At 39.8% G+C, this 18,056-nt stretch overlaps 2 protein-coding genes across 2 annotated transcripts in view; one reads left to right on the top strand and one right to left on the bottom strand.

Annotated features, from left to right (window-relative positions):
- col25a1 (collagen type XXV alpha 1 chain) overlaps positions 1–18,056 on the bottom strand; it is a 483,837-nt gene that overhangs the window by 373,615 nt on the left and 92,166 nt on the right. The window lies entirely within an intron of this gene.
- Positions 6,745–18,056, top strand: part of LOC148998390 (uncharacterized) — a 183,833-nt gene continuing 172,521 nt past the window's right edge. Inside the window, exon 1 of the mRNA XM_089128176.1 lies at positions 6,745–6,946. The gene's annotated coding sequence lies outside the window, so the exon portion shown is untranslated. The remainder of the gene's footprint in view (positions 6,947–18,056) is intronic.

Below are 18,056 nucleotides of genomic sequence, written 5' to 3'. Positions count from 1 at the left end.
AAGAGCCTTTATTTTTCAATCCTTGTATCTCTGTCGAGTTGCTGAGCTCTGCCACTGTAAGATCGGCAATGTTGAAAGCAGGAGTATCCAAAATCTGCCATCTACGCAGGGGACTGAGCTGGATATCTGTGGAGGAACTGGCACAAAAGGTGGGCTTCAGGTCTGAACGGCTTATCAAGAGGATGTTGGAGGATCTTGAGGAGGTCCTCCCTGTTCCCATAAGGGATATCATGAAAGTTTACCCTGTGGAGAACTGTTATGATGGTGGTAATGCCCATTTTCCTGAACTGCATGTTTCCATAAAAAAAGAAGACTGGCAGGAAGATGGCAGAAAGTTGCTTTCAATGGAGATACCAGAACTGAATGTTTTTAGCAATTTGAGCAGACAAACACTTTATAGAGCTTGTGTAAAAACTATAAATTTCCAACATCTTAAGGATGTAAGAGACACTAAATGGACAATGGTGTTTGATTCAGGCTCTTCCCCGAAAGGTAGCTGGCGGTCCCTGTACAAAAGACCCATTGAGAAAAGGGTGGGTGATCTTCAGTGGAGAATTGTGCATGGGATTTTAGCTACTAACAGACACAAAGCACTCCTTAATGTCTCAGATGATGAGGGTTGTCCTTTTTGTGGGGTACCTGAAACTGTTTTTCATCTTTTTATTGAGTGTCAACGTTTAGGAATAATTTTGGGTTTTATGGAAAGCTGGAGTTTACAGCTCATGGGAAAGTTTAACCGAGAATTGTTTATTTTTGGTCCCAAATATACAGCAAAATATAAATCCAAAGTGGTTTTACTAAACTACTTGTTTGGTGTAGCAAAGCTGGCAATTTGGTGTACAAGAAGAAATAAGGTGGAAGGGAGGGAAAGTGTGGACATTGTTTTGATGATGAGAGGTTTTATAAAGAAGAGATTAATGATGGAATTTGCGTATTTTAGCCTCATAAATGATGTTAACTCTTTTTTTCATGTGTGGGGAATTGATGGTGTTTTATGTGAAGCTGATGATCAGAGTGGTTTTGTATTAAATTTATGAGTGTTCAGTTTTTTTTTTTTTTTTTTGTTTTTTTAATATGAATGTTTTAAGGGTTTTTTAAAAAAAAAATATGTTAATATTGATTAATTAAAGAAGATCTAAAAGTCAAAAAAAGTCTCTCTCTCTCTCTCTCTCTCTCTCTCTCTCTCTCTCTCTCTCTCTCTCTCTCTCTCTCTCACACACTTACCCTGTTGTTTTCACTTTCAATCTCCTTCCGTGTTTTGTCTGTTATCCGGAGTTCTCCTTTAATTCATCACTAGGATATGTACTGAAAACTTTTAAGCTGGCTGTTATTAAAAAAAAACACAACTTGATCCTAGTGATTGTCAATTACAGGCTGATCTCAAATCTACCTTTTCTATCGAAATTACTTGAAAAATCCTCTCAACTATGTTCCTTTTTAGAAAGAAATGGTATCTGTGAGGATTTCCAGGCAGGATTTAGACCGTACCATAGTACTGAGACTGCTTTCATTAGAGTTACAAATGATTTGCTCTTATCATCCGATCGTGGTTGTTTCTCTCTATTATTGTTACTCGATCTTAGTGCTGCATTTGATACCATCAACCACAACATTTAATGCTTTTGTCAGTAGATTCTGGGAATTGTGCTGCCTTAGTCCTGCTGGATCTGAGTGCAGCCTTCGATACAGTGGACCATGGCATTCTCCTTGAGCATCTGAGATCGTGGGTGGGCATTAGGGGGACTGCATTAAGTTGGTTTACATCCTATTTACAGGGGAGGACCTTTGCGGTGGAAATAGGGAACTCAATTTCCTCCACCCGCTCCATCACCTCTGGGGTCCCTCAGGGCTCGTGTCTTGGCCCTGTCTTGTTTTCCTTATATATGCTCCCTCTGGGATTAATCTGTCAAAGGTATGGTGTGGCATACCACTGTTATGCTGATGACACCCCGTTGTATCTCCCACTGAAATTGAATGACATCTCAAAATGGTCAGCTTTGCTTGATTGTCTTAACGAAATAAAGTTGTGGATGGCATCAAATTTTCTTCAGTTGAATGAATCTAAGTTTGAAGTGCTGATGGTGCTTTTGAAGGACTTAGGTCCTCCTGAGTCAGTAAATCAGATTGCTCTTGACTTGGGCCCTTTGGCATCGAATGTTAACACTCAAGTGAGGAACCTTGGAGTGATTTTTGATTCTGAAATGAAATTTGATAGACAAGTAAATGCGGTGGTCAAGGGAAGCTTTTTTCAGCTGAGGGGCATTGCCAAATTAAAAGGCATACTATCTTCCAAAGACATGGAAACTGTGATTCATGCATTTATCACGTCCAGATTAGATTATTGTAATTCTCTGTATTTGGGGCTGCCTAAAAAGCTCCTTTCACGGCTGCAACTGGTGCAGAATGCTGCGGCAAGATTGTTGACTGGCACCAGGAAATGGTCCAGTATCTCTCCGGTGTTGGCTTCTCTGCATTGGCTTCCCGTTGAGTATAGAGTGCAATTCAAGGTCCTTGTAATGGTTTTTAAATGTCTACATGGGCTTGCCCCTGTTTATATTTCGAGCATGTTGCGGTTAGACCACTAAGATCTTCACAAAGCTTTACTTTAAATGTACCAAGAGCTCGGTTAAAGACCAAGGGAGATCGTGCGTTCGGGGTAGTAGCACCGCGTCTTTGTAATACTCTACGTCTACATTAGATCTTGTGATTCCATCGAGTGCTTTAAGTCTAGGTTAAAGACCTATCTTTTCTCGGTTGCTTTTAACTGCTCGGTTGCTTTTAACTGCTCTCGTCTGAAGTGACTTCACTTCCTGCTCAGCTACTGTTCGGACGCTCCTGCTTACTGCTCCGCGCTTTGCTCTATCGCTTTAATATTTTTTTTATATATTTTATCTCCTTTTCACCTAATTTTAACTTCAGCAAATCAGCACAGTGCTCAGACGCTGGGATTACTTAAAAAGTCACACTTTTATTCAACCAGCCTCTCACTGCTTACACTCCGGGGAAGAGAAAACACAACTCCCTACACTCATAAGGATAAGAAAATGCCTCTTCGGGAATCTACTTGCTGCTCTAACTGCCACAGACTTTTACAAAGGATTGCAGTCCTTGAAACAAAGTTAAATTCGGGACCGACAAACCAGACGGAAGGCACAACAGAGCTCCGTCGTGGACGCCCTCAGCGCACAGCCGGTGAGTCCCATGAATCTAGTGCTCCTCGACAAGCTATACTGACTGTAGAGAAACAAGCCGATCGACTTACAAATCGATGGCACAAACAGGGAGCGAGACCCAAAGGCACTCGAGACATCAGATTGTCACGAGCACCACATATTTCAGCAGTAGCATCATCTACCCCAGATATGACTCTGACCAGGATTGCAACCACTGGTCTCCTACCACCGCCTATTCATCTTGAGAACAGATTCGAAGTATTAATGAATGAAGAATCCCTGAATTTGACGAATGTGATCGAACACAGACTGAGTCAGCCTGTAGCTAACGCTGATGCTAACCGGCGCTCAAGGTCGAGCAGACAGCGGCACTCAGCTCAGAGCACAGCGGGGCCCAGGACTCTGATAGTGGGCGACTCCATAATCAGAAACATTAGTATCAGGGATACAACTACATGCTGCCTTCCACAAGCAACAACTTCTGATGTAAACAGGGAACTTCAGAACATTCTGGTGAAACATAAAACTGCAAATCGACTCATCATTCATGTGGGGAAGAACGATATTCATAAAGAGCAGTCAGAACTCCTTAAGAAGGATTTCAATGAACTTTTTGAAACACTTAAAAGACTGAAAGTTGAAACATTCATCAGTGGACCACTCCCAGCAAGAGGAACAAACAGGTTTTCACGGTTGCTTGGGCTAAACACATGGCTGCAAAAAACCTGCAATATAAAAGGAGTGAACTTTATTGACAACTTCAATCTTTTCTGGAGTCAGAGGCAACTGTTTCAACAGGATGGCCATCACCCAAACAAACTTGGTTCAAGAGTACTAAAGGACAATATCTACTTCTCCCTCCATCATCCTTCTGCAGTGTGTGCCAATCCATTCAACCTGAATGGCACTCACACACCTGGACACAGTATGAACAACCACAGGACTTCACTTCAACACCTAAATGGACATATTGCTGACACATCACACAAGGACAATGATAACACCACTCAGCCACAACAACAACCTCTGCTCACGGATACAATCTCAGCAGAGCTCTGCCCACAGAGCTCACCACAGACAGACTGTGACATATCAGAACTGCTCCCAGATTCAGCACCCAAGGACGACTTTCTGGAAAACAACGAGGGAAACCAGGACAGCATTTTACACCCTCCAATAACACCAGAGCAACAGCCCATCTCACCTGACACGTTATCACTCTCTCCAGCATCTCCACTTCTGTGCTTCTCAGAGAAAATGGAACAACTGGTGTCTGCTGGAACCAAACTATCACACTCTTTTGCTGCAAGCCCCCAGATACCAACCAAAAAACGGCAGGCCCCAAAACCACCAAAGCTTTCGGGCCCAGCTCGCCCTCCCCCTCCCCCTCCTCGGAGAGCTCTTCGGCCTCTGCCACAGCGCCAGGGCCCACACTCTCCCCCATCGGCTCGAGGTGAACCAAAAACAACTGATACCAGCTCTAAGTGAAATATTTCGGTTCCTCGCTATGAAAACAATAACTTTATCAAATGTTTACAGAACAAGCGGGAACCCAGTGTGCCTGAATCTTTCTCTATTGCTGTTCATTTACATGATAGAAAATCTAAGGCCTTCAACAGCCGTACAGCAAACCCATCTAATCTGGTGCCCATTACACGCCAAACTAAGACTGCTGTGAGGACAAAAAGTAAAGTTAGCACTTTTAAACATCCGCTCCATTAAAAATAAATCACTTCTAGTCAATGACTTAATAACCACACACAACCTGGACTTCATGTTTCTAACTGAAACTTGGCTAGAAGACAGCTGTAGTGCAACGGTCCTAAACGAAACATCCCCTCCAAATTTTACTTATATGAGTGTCTGCAGAGCGGGTAAGAGAGGTGGCGGTTTAGCTGCTCTTTTTAAAGATGTTTATCAATGTAAGCAAATATCATTTGGGAATTACCCCTCTTTCGAATATCTGGGTATTGTGTTAAAAGGTGCTCCACGTATTTTACTTATCATAGTTTACAGGCCTCCAAAATACTCTCCAGCCTTTGCTGAGGATTTTACTGAATTGCTATCAACAATTGCCTCTGAGTTTGACTGTTTTGCCATTGCTGGAGATTTCAACATTCACATAGATAACGCAGAAAACAATATGGCAAAAGATATTAAAACTGTTTTAAAAACTTTTGATCTGACACAGCATGTACACGGTCCCACACACAATCGTGGACACACTCTAGATTTACTTATCAGTACGGGTTTAAACATCTCATCGATTGTTATTAAGGATGTAGCACCGTCTGACCATTTCTGTATTTTCTTTGATATATTAATCTCTCCTGCCGTTGAAGCTAGAGCTGTGTCTGTCAAGAAGAGATGCTTAAATGAAAACACTGGTGTGCTATTTATGAAGGCTATAGCTTTAAAACCAAGCATATCTGCTGACTCTGTTGATTCTCTCCTTGATTCTTTTAACTCAAAAGTTAAGAGTGTAATTGATGATATTGCTCCTGTTAAAGTCAGGAAGAATAGTGGCAGACAAAAAGCACCTTGGAGAAACTCAACAGCTGTGCAAAAAAAAGACAATGCAGAAGAGCAGAACGCATGTGGCAGAAGACAAAACTTGTAGTCCATTATAACATCTACAAAGACGGCATCCACGCTTTCAATAGGGAACTAGGCAAAGCCAGACAGACTTTCTTCTCAAATATTATAAACAGCAATATAAACAACACACGCACTCTTTTTGCTACTGTAGAGAGACTGACAAACCCCCCAAGCCAGATTCACATTGAAATGCTCTCAGACAGCAAGTGCAGTGAGTTTGCTTCTTTCTTTTCTGAGAAGATCAATAACATCAGAAAGGTGATCAGCACATCCTTGAGTTGCTCTGGGGTCAGGCAGATCAGACCACAACCTGAGAAAGTAGTTACTATGTCTGATTTCGAAGAAATTGATGACACAATTTTGGTAGAAACCGTACAGCACCTTAAAACATCAAACTGCGCCCTTGACACACTTCCCACATCTTTTTTCAAAAGTGTGTTAAACTGTTTAGAAGCAGATCTCCTAGAAGTGGTAAATGCCTCACTTCGCTCTGGGAATTTTCCGAACTCCCTGAAAACTGCAGTTGTCAAGCCCCTCCTGAAAAAGAGCAATCTGGATAAGACCATCTTGAGCAATTATAGACCGATCTCAAATCTTCCTTTCATAGGCAAGATCATTGAAAAGGTTGTCTTCAATCAGCTGAACAAATTCTTAAGCTCAAATGGATATTTTGACAATTTTCAATCTGGTTTCCGATCGCATCACAGCACGGAGACAGCTCTCATAAAGATAATAAACGACATTCGCTTAAATACTGATACAGGCAAATTATCCGTGTTGGTACTACTCGACCTCAGGGCTGCATTTGACACTGTCGATCACGACATACTTCTTGACAGGCTGGAAAACTGGGTGGGGCTTTCTGGGATAGTCCTAAAATGGTTCAGGTCATACTTAAAAGGGAGAGGTTATTTTGTGAGTATGGGAGAACATAAGTCTGAGTGGACATCCATGACTTGCAGAGTCCCTCAGGGCTCGATTCTTGCGCCACTCCTATTTAACCTGTATATGCTCCCAATGAGCCAAATAATGAAAAAGAACCAAATAGCTTACCACAGCTACGCAGACGACACACAGCTCTACTTAGCCCTATCGCCTAACGACTACAGCCCCATTAACTCCCTGTGCCAATGCATTGATGAAGTAAACGGTTGGATGTGTCAAAACTTTCTGCAGTTAAACAAAGACAAAACTGAAGTTATTGCGTTTGGAAACAAAGATGAAGTTCTTAAGGTGAATGCATACCTTGACGCTAGGGGTCTAACAACTAAAAATCAAGTCAGGAATCTTGGTGTGTCACTAGAGTCAGACCTTAGTTTCAATAGTCATGTCAAAGCAATAACTAAATCAGCATACTATCATCTGAAAAATATTTCAAGAATTAGATGCTTTGTTTCCAGTCAAGACTTAGAGAAACTTGTGCATGCTTTCATCACCAGCAGGGTGGATTACTGTAATGGCCTCCTCACTGGCCTTCCTAAAAAGACCATAAGACAGTTGCAGCTCATACAGAACGCTGCTGCCAGGATTCTGAGCAGGACCAGAAAATATGAACACATCACACCAGTCCTCAGGTCTTTACACTGGCTGCCAGTTACATTTAGGATTGATTTTAAAGTATTATTACTGGTATGTAAATCATTTAATGGGTTAGGACCTCAATATATTGCAGATATGCTCACTGAATATAAACCCAACAGATCACTCAGATCATTAGGATCACATCAGCTAGAAATACCAAGGGTTCACTCTAAGCATGGAGAGTCTGCTTTTAGCTATTATGCCAGCCGCAGCTGGAACCAGCTTCCAGAAGAGATCAGGTGTGCTCCTACAGTAGTCACATTCAAATCAAGACTCAAAACACATCTGTTTAGCTGTGCATTTACTGAATGAGCACTGTGCCACTGTTCGTCCGACTGTTACTGCACTTCATTTTATTCTAAATAGTTTTAATTTACTGTATTTTATTTTTTTATCATAATTTTTATTTTTCATTATTTCTTATTTTTTATTCTAAACTGTTTTAATTATTCTGATTTATTTTGATTATTTTAATTTCTTCTATGTAAAGCACTTTGAATTGCCATTGTGTATGAAATGTGCTATATAAATAAACTTGCCTTGCCTTGCCTTGCCTCTTAGTTATGTGTATTTGTCTAATTTGTCTATATGTGTATTTTGTCTAATTGTTGTGTACAGTTGGGTCTGTAAAGTACTTTGGTCAACTCCTGTTGTTTTTAAATGTGCTCTAGAAATAAATATGATTTGATTTGATTTTGATTTGATCTATAGAAAGCTCGAAATTTGTACTTTTAAAAATAACAATTCAAATAGAAAGAATTCCACCATACAATATAGTTATCCACTTTACACACTTAGAAAAGCGCAACGTTTTATTTTGTCTCACCATCCTAGGTCGAGTTACACTACTCGTGTTACTGTATTTAAATAGGGAAAACGTGGAGGTGTTTGGTCGCTTCTCTGCTTTGCCCATATTGAATGAACTGGGCTAGATAAGTGCAATCAAAGTACCTCACGCGCCAAAGCAATTGAGATAAAAGAGGTATGTATCAACTCGTCTTAGTTAAGGGAATAACACAGTTTAATATGAAAAAAAAAACAGTGAAGTATCCCTTTAAGCGAAACATGTTGATGAAGTCAACATGAAGTTTGTCTGTTGCTGTTAAAGGGATAATCCACCGGTTTTTCTTATTAAACTATGTTATTCCCTTAACTAAGATGAGTTAACTGTCTCGTCTCAGTGCGTGCACTATATCTCTCTGTCTTGCCGCGAAACTTTGTTAGCACTTAGCTTAGCCCAGTTCATTAAATATGGGCCAAAAAGAGAAGCGACCAAACACCTTTTCATTTTCCCTATTTAAATACAATTGCTTGAGTAGTGTAACTCGACCTAAGCTGGTGACACAAAATAAAACGTTGTGCTTTTCTAAGCGTTTAAAATTGATAACTATATTGTATGGCAGAATAGTGCTTGGGAGCACTTCGACTTGGCGCAGTAATATCATCACTCGTGAAAAGTCCTCTCACCGGCCCCCGCTCCCTCTCCTCCCTTTCATTTCCGTCAATAGAACCAACGTGACATGCACCTGTAGTAGTAGTTTGAGCAGAGTATATACGGTTATACTAATACGGTTTTAGGCTTATACTACATTTTTATTTCTGAGCTTAGTCCTTTTGTAAATGAAACAGTCACTTCTTATTGCCTGTCTCAGAAGCGCACTGATTTCACAGGTATGTTACTCAGCTAAGGTTACTGACAGTTCCAGGAAAACCAAATATCATGCAAAAGTACACTTACAGCGTTGGGTGATGATCCACTTTGTTGTGTTAGTGATTTGAATATTGTCGGTGTCGCCTCATCCTTTAGGCATGTTCCTGTGCAGGTATAGTGCTCCTTTGTGAAATGCTCAGAGCAAACATGCCAATTCTTCAGAGCCATCAACGGTGTTTTTGGATTCTTGTTCACAGCAGCTAACCGCTCTCTGCTGTAACGTTATGTGGTGTGTTGGAATTCTGTGAAAAATGATGGCACTATGTACATTCTCCTTGTTATCACAACCCTTTACGTTGCACGTTTTAACCACGATTGTCCACAAACTATCTTCCAACAACCTGATACTTCGTCAACTCCACTCAAACTACTACTACAGGTGCATGTCACGTTGGTTTTATTGACGGAAATGAGAGGGAGGAGGAGAGGGAGCTGGGGCTGGTGAGAGGACTTTTTACGAGTGATGATATAACCGCGCCAAGTCAAAGTGCTCCCAAGCACTTGCTATGGTATTCCGCCCTACAAAATAGTTATCAATTTTAAACGCTTAGAAAATCGCAACGTTTTATTTTGTGTCACCAGCCTAGGTTGAGTTACACTACTCGAGTAACTGTATTTAAATATGGAAAACAAGGAGGTGTTTGGTCGCTTCTATTTTTGGCCCATATTTAATGAACTGGGCTAAGCTAAGTGCTAACAAAGTTTCGCGGCAAGACAGAGCAATTTAGTGCACGCACTGAGACGAGAGAGGTATGTATCAACTCGTCTTAGTTAAGGGAATAATTTAACATGAAAAACAGGTGGAGTATCCCTTTAAAATGTTTTCTTTCATTCCTTGCATCTTTGTGTTAACCAGTTAAACTCCACAATCCAGTATCCGGGATACAAAATGACGTCAGTAATAATGTACTTCAAATTTAAAAATGTCTGTTATGAGTTATGAGCTCATAATTGGTACCATTTGAAAGCTTAGGATGTCTACTTTCTTGAGATATGCATCACTTTGGCATTCGTTTTACACTAAGTAACTTATTTACAATTAATTACATAGTTCACCCAACAAAAGCCGCGTCATAATTCATGTGCGTAGTTGAGTGCGCATATTTCTCATATCGCTCAAATATGACGCACATGTACAAATCATGTATCAAATAAAAGCTCTCATTGCCAGTAAGAAGTTCCAATAAGTCTTTTTATTTAGGTATAATCACATATCTTATACAGTTCGAATGAATCATGAGGTAAACTATCAACATTTGTAAACATACAAGTGAAATTATTGAATTTTTGCCCTGCTACTCGCACCAGACAGCACAGTTAGCTACAAATGCTACATCATCCTTTACCTTAGGCTATTCTCTGCAAAATGAGCCGTTTTTCAATGTTTTCAGTGGTTGCATGCCCAAGTAATCCCTCGCTATGTCTCGCGAGTTCAGTAAGTATGCAAAAGTAATGTTAAGATATTCAACAATCCAGGAAAATATGTAAACATCCGATCCGGATACATACATATCGCCGTAAAATTGGTGAAGCTAGGACCCAGCGGTTTTCGGAAATGTGTCACAAGGTAATATAGACCAATCGGGTGCTTTGTTATTGTAGCCTGACCATGGAGAGGGGACGTGCGCAAATCACACAGACGCGTCTCACCAAACACCCGAGCGAGCGCGCACAGATCTTTTTTAGCTGCTGAAATGGCTTCAGGAAAGGAAAAACAGCCACAGAAGAAGGTTTTTGTCGGCGTGCAGGCTGTTAGAAGAGATAGACCGTTTCTCTAACACAGATCCTGAAACGACGCAAGCTTTGACTCGGTGTGCGAAGTAGCTTTGAGTGGATCCTGACGTGGATAAGTAAGTAAATACTTATAAGCTTTTCAAAAACAAACTGAAATGTTCTGTGATAGTTTTTATAAACTTACAAAAATGTTTTGTGAAGTTATTTGTATTATTGTGGTGGTGCGTGCAAAACCAATGCGCGTTCTCCAATGCGCAAATGGCTGCGTTAGTGGTCCGTGTTTATCGTAACAAATAAACAATAAATGGACGCGAGTATTCAGATCTTTACAAGTTTATTATTTCGTGTTACAGTGTAAGTTGGATGGATTCCGCCTAGTCACGCAGAGAGGCAACGCCATTCTTTGTCCTCAAACACACCTGGGCACCCAACCCCCACCGACAATGTTGCACTGTGTGCATGGTGTCAAGCAGGACTTGCTTCAAGCGCTGGCACAGGCCTAAATTCATGTAGTCCAGAAGTTTGGACCCTTTCTTCACTTTTTTTTTTCTTGAAATCTTTATTTTTATTCAGTTTTTATTAATTTTTTTTTGAATATTGCACTTTATATTCCTTTGCACATTTTCTATTCAAATTATTATTATGCAAAAGATGTTTGATTTATTTGCAAATAAAAGGTAAAAACTACTAATGGGTCTCATTGCTTTCTTTGAAACATGATTACAAGTCCTTGATGGTAATATGCTTTGCAATGTCTTGATTTTGCACTTTTGACAGGTGGGGAACTTGAAGACTTGAATGACAAAAAAAAAGGTATTTTACCTTATCAAAAAGGTATCAAAAAAAGGTAAAGGCTTTAGAATAACTCTTCCTTACAATATGATGGAGACATAATTCTTTTTTCCAGTGTTTGCTGAAATGTGCTGGAATCAACCAAAACTGTCTGCATGGTGCTAGAGCACACATGGCCTGAGATATACACTTTCAAAAATGAATTTATAACCTAAAAATCAAAAAGCGTCTATTTTTGTTTTTGTTTATTATAACACAGACAACATACACTAAAATATTTACCACTTACAACAGTGTTTTATGAAATGACAAAGGGTTTTCTGTAAAATGACACTGGAATTTTGCATTTATAGAATTGCATATGGGTATGGATTTGGACTTTAGATTTGGGTAGGCGGAAATTACAACAAAAAAAGGTAATATTCCTCCCTTCAGATACATTTGAATAAAAATTAAATAAAACATGATACAGACAAAATTCCTTTTTCAGGTATTTTCTGACATCTAGAGGAAACAGCCAAAACTGTTTGCATGCTGCTAAGGCAAACAGGGCCTGAGTTATACTCTTTCAAAAATGAATTTATATTAAAAAAAATCAAAAAGCGCCTATTTTTTATGAGGGTTATTACTATTCAGACACCATATATTTAATTTTTTTTACATTTTTAGCAGTGTTATATGCAACTTCAAAGGGTTCCCTGTAAAATGACACCAAAACTGTGTATTTAGGCCAAAGTATGTGGGAATGGGAAGCTTTTTAATTTGGGTAGGCCAAATCCAGGCAGAAATTCCTCAAAAATGGCAAGGATTTTGCTCATTTAAGTGACTAAAAATGTCTGCGAGGTATTCAATCTTAGCCCACCACGAGTCATCATTGATCTGCCTGAGTTCATCTTGAAGCTCGTAGACACGGGAAAGCACCTTGCCCTGTGACAGCCAGCGCACCTCCGTATGCAGCAGCAGACTCTGAGGCCACCCTTAAAAATATTCTTGTTTGCCGTAACCCGACCGACCCTGTCAATTTAGGGCCGACCCAATTTTTTATTTTTTTTCCCTTTTAGTCCGACCGACTTGCCGGTTGTAACTTGCGTTCAGACCGACCGATTTTTTTTTTTTTTACTCTTCAAACGACTAATTCAAATTCCATAAAATGATATTTTAGTTAGTATTGTGAAAGTTGCTTATGTCTACAAACGTAGGCTACGTTCTTTCTTTTAAATAAAAACCCGTGGCGTCATAGTCATCTGATTATGTTTACACGATTGGTTTACCCGTGTCACACTGTCTATAAGGCTTATACGTTCGCTTCGTTTCATTCAGTGTTCCCGCTTGGTAAACCCGGTATTAAATGGGCTGAATATCAACCATTTCTATATATAATAATAATATTAAACAATTTGTCTGATGCAATTTTGCTATTCCCAGTCCAGAAGAGAGAGAGCGATCTCTCACCCGGAGCCACAGCGCGAACAACATGACAGCCCTGCTTAATGAGTGACAATGAGGACAGAACGTGGTTACCTACACTTTAGATCTGGGATATTATTCTAATTGTATTTTAGATTTCCGCTTTCAAAGATTATAAAAAGATATTTGAGATGAAACCAGACGCATTCTGTCTATAGCGCAACGTCCTTCCCTTCACAGCGTTGCGCTGTCATTTCTTCCTAAAACCCAAACGTACCATCAGAATCAGCACGATCGGTAATTGTTGTAAAATGCAGTCTGTACTGTTGCTAAACTGCGTACGGGTTCAATCATTAAAAGAGCTATTAAAAGCACAAAAGTCTGCGCAAGAGACGCTGTTCACAAGGTGATGCGTGCTCCGAAATGCACTGCAACGGGACAAGAAAAGTAGGCTATAGCCTCATTTTGGGCTTCATGTGCGCAGCTAAACTATCAAATATACATAAAATCTAAAATGACCTGCTCTGAGATTCATTTAAACACAGTTTATGTCTTAAATGGATGTGAATAGTTGGGAGGATATGGTGGTGCATCAGTCATCTGTTAGATCCGCACTCGGTCTTAAAGGGGCAGTAGTCTAATAAACATGTGACGATTGAGCCAGTAATGGTAATCAAACACAACAAAAGGCAGAGAAAAATCACTCGCAGCTCTTGAATTATTAACTTAAACTTTAATAAGCATTAATCTAACTATGATAAACCATGCAGTGTCATTTTACATTTGATTTACTAAATTAAATTTCTTTTCAGACAGCGCAACACACTTAACTGAAAAGTAGCTAATTTTAGACCTTTCTGAAATTAAAGCACTGTGTATATAGGCTAATTTGTATCTTTGTTTAATTGTATTCTTTGTTTCACCATGTGTTTGTACTTGTTTTTGCTTAGGCTATATCTCATGTATTTGGGGGAAAAAAAGCCTGCACACTGCTGCATAACAAATACAGTAGATATTTATTCATTTTGTGACTGGCCTAAAAACGTAACCACTTGTAGGTTGCAATAACACCTAGTGGTGGATGCACAGTTTGAAGACCCAGTCAGTGACGTCACAGTAGCCTATGCAATTAAAAAAAATAATAATAATAATAATGATCACCATGACCAAAATTTTACTTTTTTTTTACACTGAATCCTGGAAAAAAAAATATAGACCTACCTACCGACCCTTTTTTTAAAAAAAATTGCTGTTACTGCAAACCAAAATATTTTTAAGGATGGCCTGATGCTTTGACCCCATTTCATTGCACAGTAGGGTAAACAATCGGGACTTCAATGGTCGTGACTTAATGTAGTTTACAACTTTGACAGCTTGTTCTAATGCTTGTTCTAATCTAACAGTCAGGTCTGGGGGCATTGCTTTTGCGCCGAGTGCTTCGCGGTGCAGCATGCAGTGTGGCATAGCTGTCAACCAACCCTCACGTATTTTAGCTCTTTTCCCGCTGTCTTCCCGGTTTAGTATTTTCCTGTAAAATATCCCGTATTTTCATGCTCTGATTGTGTGAGACATTCAAGCTCGGACAGATTCGGCTTGAAGTCGTTCATCCTCAGATGCGGCGCCACGCGCGCTGTTAGGCCAGAGACAAACTGGCTGCGTGGCGTGTCCGTTTTTATTTCAGCTCCCATGTTAACAGGTTAGAGCTTGCACACTGCCTGCATGACACGCGTCTCGTGCATGCTATAGAACCCATGCCGATGTTTAATATGTAATGTTGTACACAATGTTTGAAAGTCTAGGTTTTGACATGAATTCAGGATAGGCTACAATAACAACATAGTGTGTCTTCAGAGGGACCATCCACCATCAGGCTAAATATAGGCTCTTTAAAGGGGTCATGAACTGGCTTTTAAAATGTTATTATATTGTTGTCTGAGGTCAACTTAAGACGTTCGCTTGGTTTTTGCATTCAAAAACATCAAAATGAATAAGTAATAGGCTATTTTGTACCCAAGTTGTGAGTCTTCCTGAAAAACGGTCGGTTTTTATGGGCGTGTCGCGCTGAAGACTTGGAAATAAACGCCCACTGCTGTGGGTGGATAACAGTTTTGCATATTATAATGAGTTTTACTCACCCGTCGGTGTATGTGGGGGAAAACGTCCAATGTTGTCAAATGGCAACCGGATTCGCCCATACATGTTCGACCCAGAGTCCGTGTGTTGCACAATTCCTGTCAGATCCAATATAAACGGCATAGCACCGTTCTTTACTCTTAATCGGTCTGCAAATCCAGTCTTGTTTACAAAACAGTCCTCAGTGAAATGAAGCGAACAGACGACGAGGTTTTACCCTCATCAGCTGGAACGTCATTAAAAATAAAGTTTATCCATGAAGTCCTATTGGAATCCAGAGGAAGCTTATGCAGCGACTGTCTTCTTTCACAACCAGGCATTGCAAAATATTCTGTATTGCTCGGTAGAACGATCCGGTTTCATCACGAGGTATGTTAGGCTACTTAGCTATGCGTAATGCGCGAATCGGTGGGCGGGGCTAAACCGGCCGTGTTGAAGTAGGTGTTGATCTTCTTCTGCGGGGGTGGTGTTTTAACCCCTTCGACATCATAGTTTCCCACTTTTCAAAACGAGACGTTTTCAGAGGCTGGTGTAAATAAAAGCTTTTATTGGACTAACAAGGACGTTTTCAGTTCTGAAATTTACAGGATATTCTTATAATATGATTAGATATCAAAAGCTCAAGGAAAATCTGATTTCTCAGTTCATCACCCCTTTAAAGCTACACAAAATGTGTAAATGTTATTGAAATAAACAGACAGCCCACTTCCCTATTTTGCTGATTTTGGAAGATGTGTGATAACAGTTGTAATTGTTGTCGTAAAGGCAAGAGCAAAACACCGCTAATCCAAATGTAGATTTTTTTTTTTCTTTAAATGACACACTGTCTCTTTCTCTCTCACACATATGTAGTAGCCTAGTTATAAACTCTTTAGACTTTTAATGATTAGTGCTTTATTTTTAAAGTTTGTGGGTAGAATCATGTAAAATCCTTTATTTTTGGGATGATTCTGGGAAATCTCCCTTATTTTCATGTGCAATGTTGACAGCTATGCAGTGGGGTGGGTTTTGGTTCTTCACCATAGTCACCAGTCCTTTTACTTTTCCAGTCATAGGTGCAGCTCTATCTGTGCAAATACCATGACACATGCCCCAGTTTGCCATATTATTTTCAAGTATGTATCGATGACAATAAACATTTATTCCCCTGTTGCATGACTTGATAGTTCTTTGCAGAAAAAAAAAAAAATTCTCCATAATGAATTCCTCATCAGCATGTCTCACACTGGCCAGGAGATGACAGTGTCCACTGCAGTCCGTAAAATCATCAATCTGGAGTGCAAATTTGCCACTTTTGATTAGTTTTTCAGTTAGTTGTGTTTCTATATCAGCAGCCATGTCATCAATGCGACGTTTAATCGTGTTGTCAGATAATGGGATTTTGTCAGTTTCTTTGACAGCGTCCTCACCTATTGTTTTTTTTACGTTACGTTTTTTACGTTACGTTTTTTTTTTTTTTTTTTTTTTTGCAGGCTGGCAAAATGAGTGATTCAGCAATGTTATGGGGCTTCGTTGATTTAGTGATTAGCTCTGCTACTAAGAAGCTTGCCTCCTGAGCTTTATCAGACACACGCACACATGACATCATTTGTTGGTTCTGTTTAACATTTTGTGCTTTTAGTCGCTTGAAGTATTCTATGTTTTTGCTGGTTAAAAAATGGTGTTTTGTGTCTAAATGTCTCTTTAGCTTACTCGGTACCATTGCTGCATTTGATAGCTTTTCCCTGCAGATGAGGCATTAAGGCGTGGGACAGCTAGCATCTCCCATCCATGTAACTCCGTAAGCCAGGTAGCTTTCAGAGTACTGTCTAATTTGATCTATTTTTTTTTTGGGAGGTGGTGGTCCCGGGTTGATGTTCGTCTGTCTTCTGGGCTGTGACATTTTTGTTTTTCTTTTGTCTAAACCTATAAATTTATCCATATTTGTCCTGTTCTGTCAATCTGTGTGAAATATAAAATTGAGCGTGCACCATTACAAAGGGCGGAGCGAGCGGGACAATTCCCTCCTGACAACAGTACAATCAGCAGTAAATAAACATTTCAACTTTAAATGTATGAAATATATTAGTTATTTTTTTCATTTATATTAGTCATTTTCATTTGGACATGCATATGTTGGTGTTTTGATATTATTTTAAAATATGCTGTAAAAGGTTATTATATGGTACGATAGTTATTTTATTCTGTTTAAATTGGAAAATAAAGCTGAGATTCTGAGATTCTTCTTAATAAACAAACTACAGCTGGTCCAAAACGCAGCAGCTAGATTTCTCACTAGAACCTGGAAGTATGACCATATTAACCCGGTTCTGTTACCTCTGCATTGGCTCCCTATTAAATATTGTAAACATTTTAAAATATTGCTAACTACCTACAAAGCACATGGTTTAGCTCCCCTGTACTCGAGTTAGCTCTTAACCCATTATAGTCCTTCAGATCTATTGCGATCTCAAAATTCTGGCCAGTTGATAATACCTAGAATATCTTTATCAACTGCTGGCGATAGATTATTTTTCTATTTAGCACTTAAACTTTGGAACATTCTCCCTAATATTGTCTGAGAAGCAGACATTTGTCAGTTTAAATCTAGACTAAAAACACATCTCTGTCAGTTTAAATCTAGACTAAAAACGTCTCGGTTACGTATGTAACCCTCGTTCCCTGAGTAGGGAACGGAGACGTTACGTCAGAAGTGACGGAGATTGGGGGTTTCGCATAGAAAGCCAATCCTCTTCGAGTATTTAAAAACGAGCCAATGGCATGCAATGCCTTGGGGCTGCGGAAATTTGCATAGCGCACTCCGCCCCACTCCGTGAGTATAAAAGGAGGAAGCGAACGCAACCGCAGTATGTCTTCGCTGAAGAGCCAAGACTGAACTCGGCGTCTACCCAGCGATACAGCAGAAGTGGCAGGGAGACGTAACGTCT

The sequence above is a fragment of the Pimephales promelas genome, chromosome 1 (assembly GCF_988280905.1).
Source record: "Pimephales promelas chromosome 1, fPimPro1.hap1.1, whole genome shotgun sequence".
NCBI classification, from domain to species: Eukaryota; Metazoa; Chordata; class Actinopteri; order Cypriniformes; family Leuciscidae; genus Pimephales; species Pimephales promelas.
Note: the sequence above shows the minus strand (reverse complement) of the source record. Positions and strands in the feature narration are given on the sequence as shown.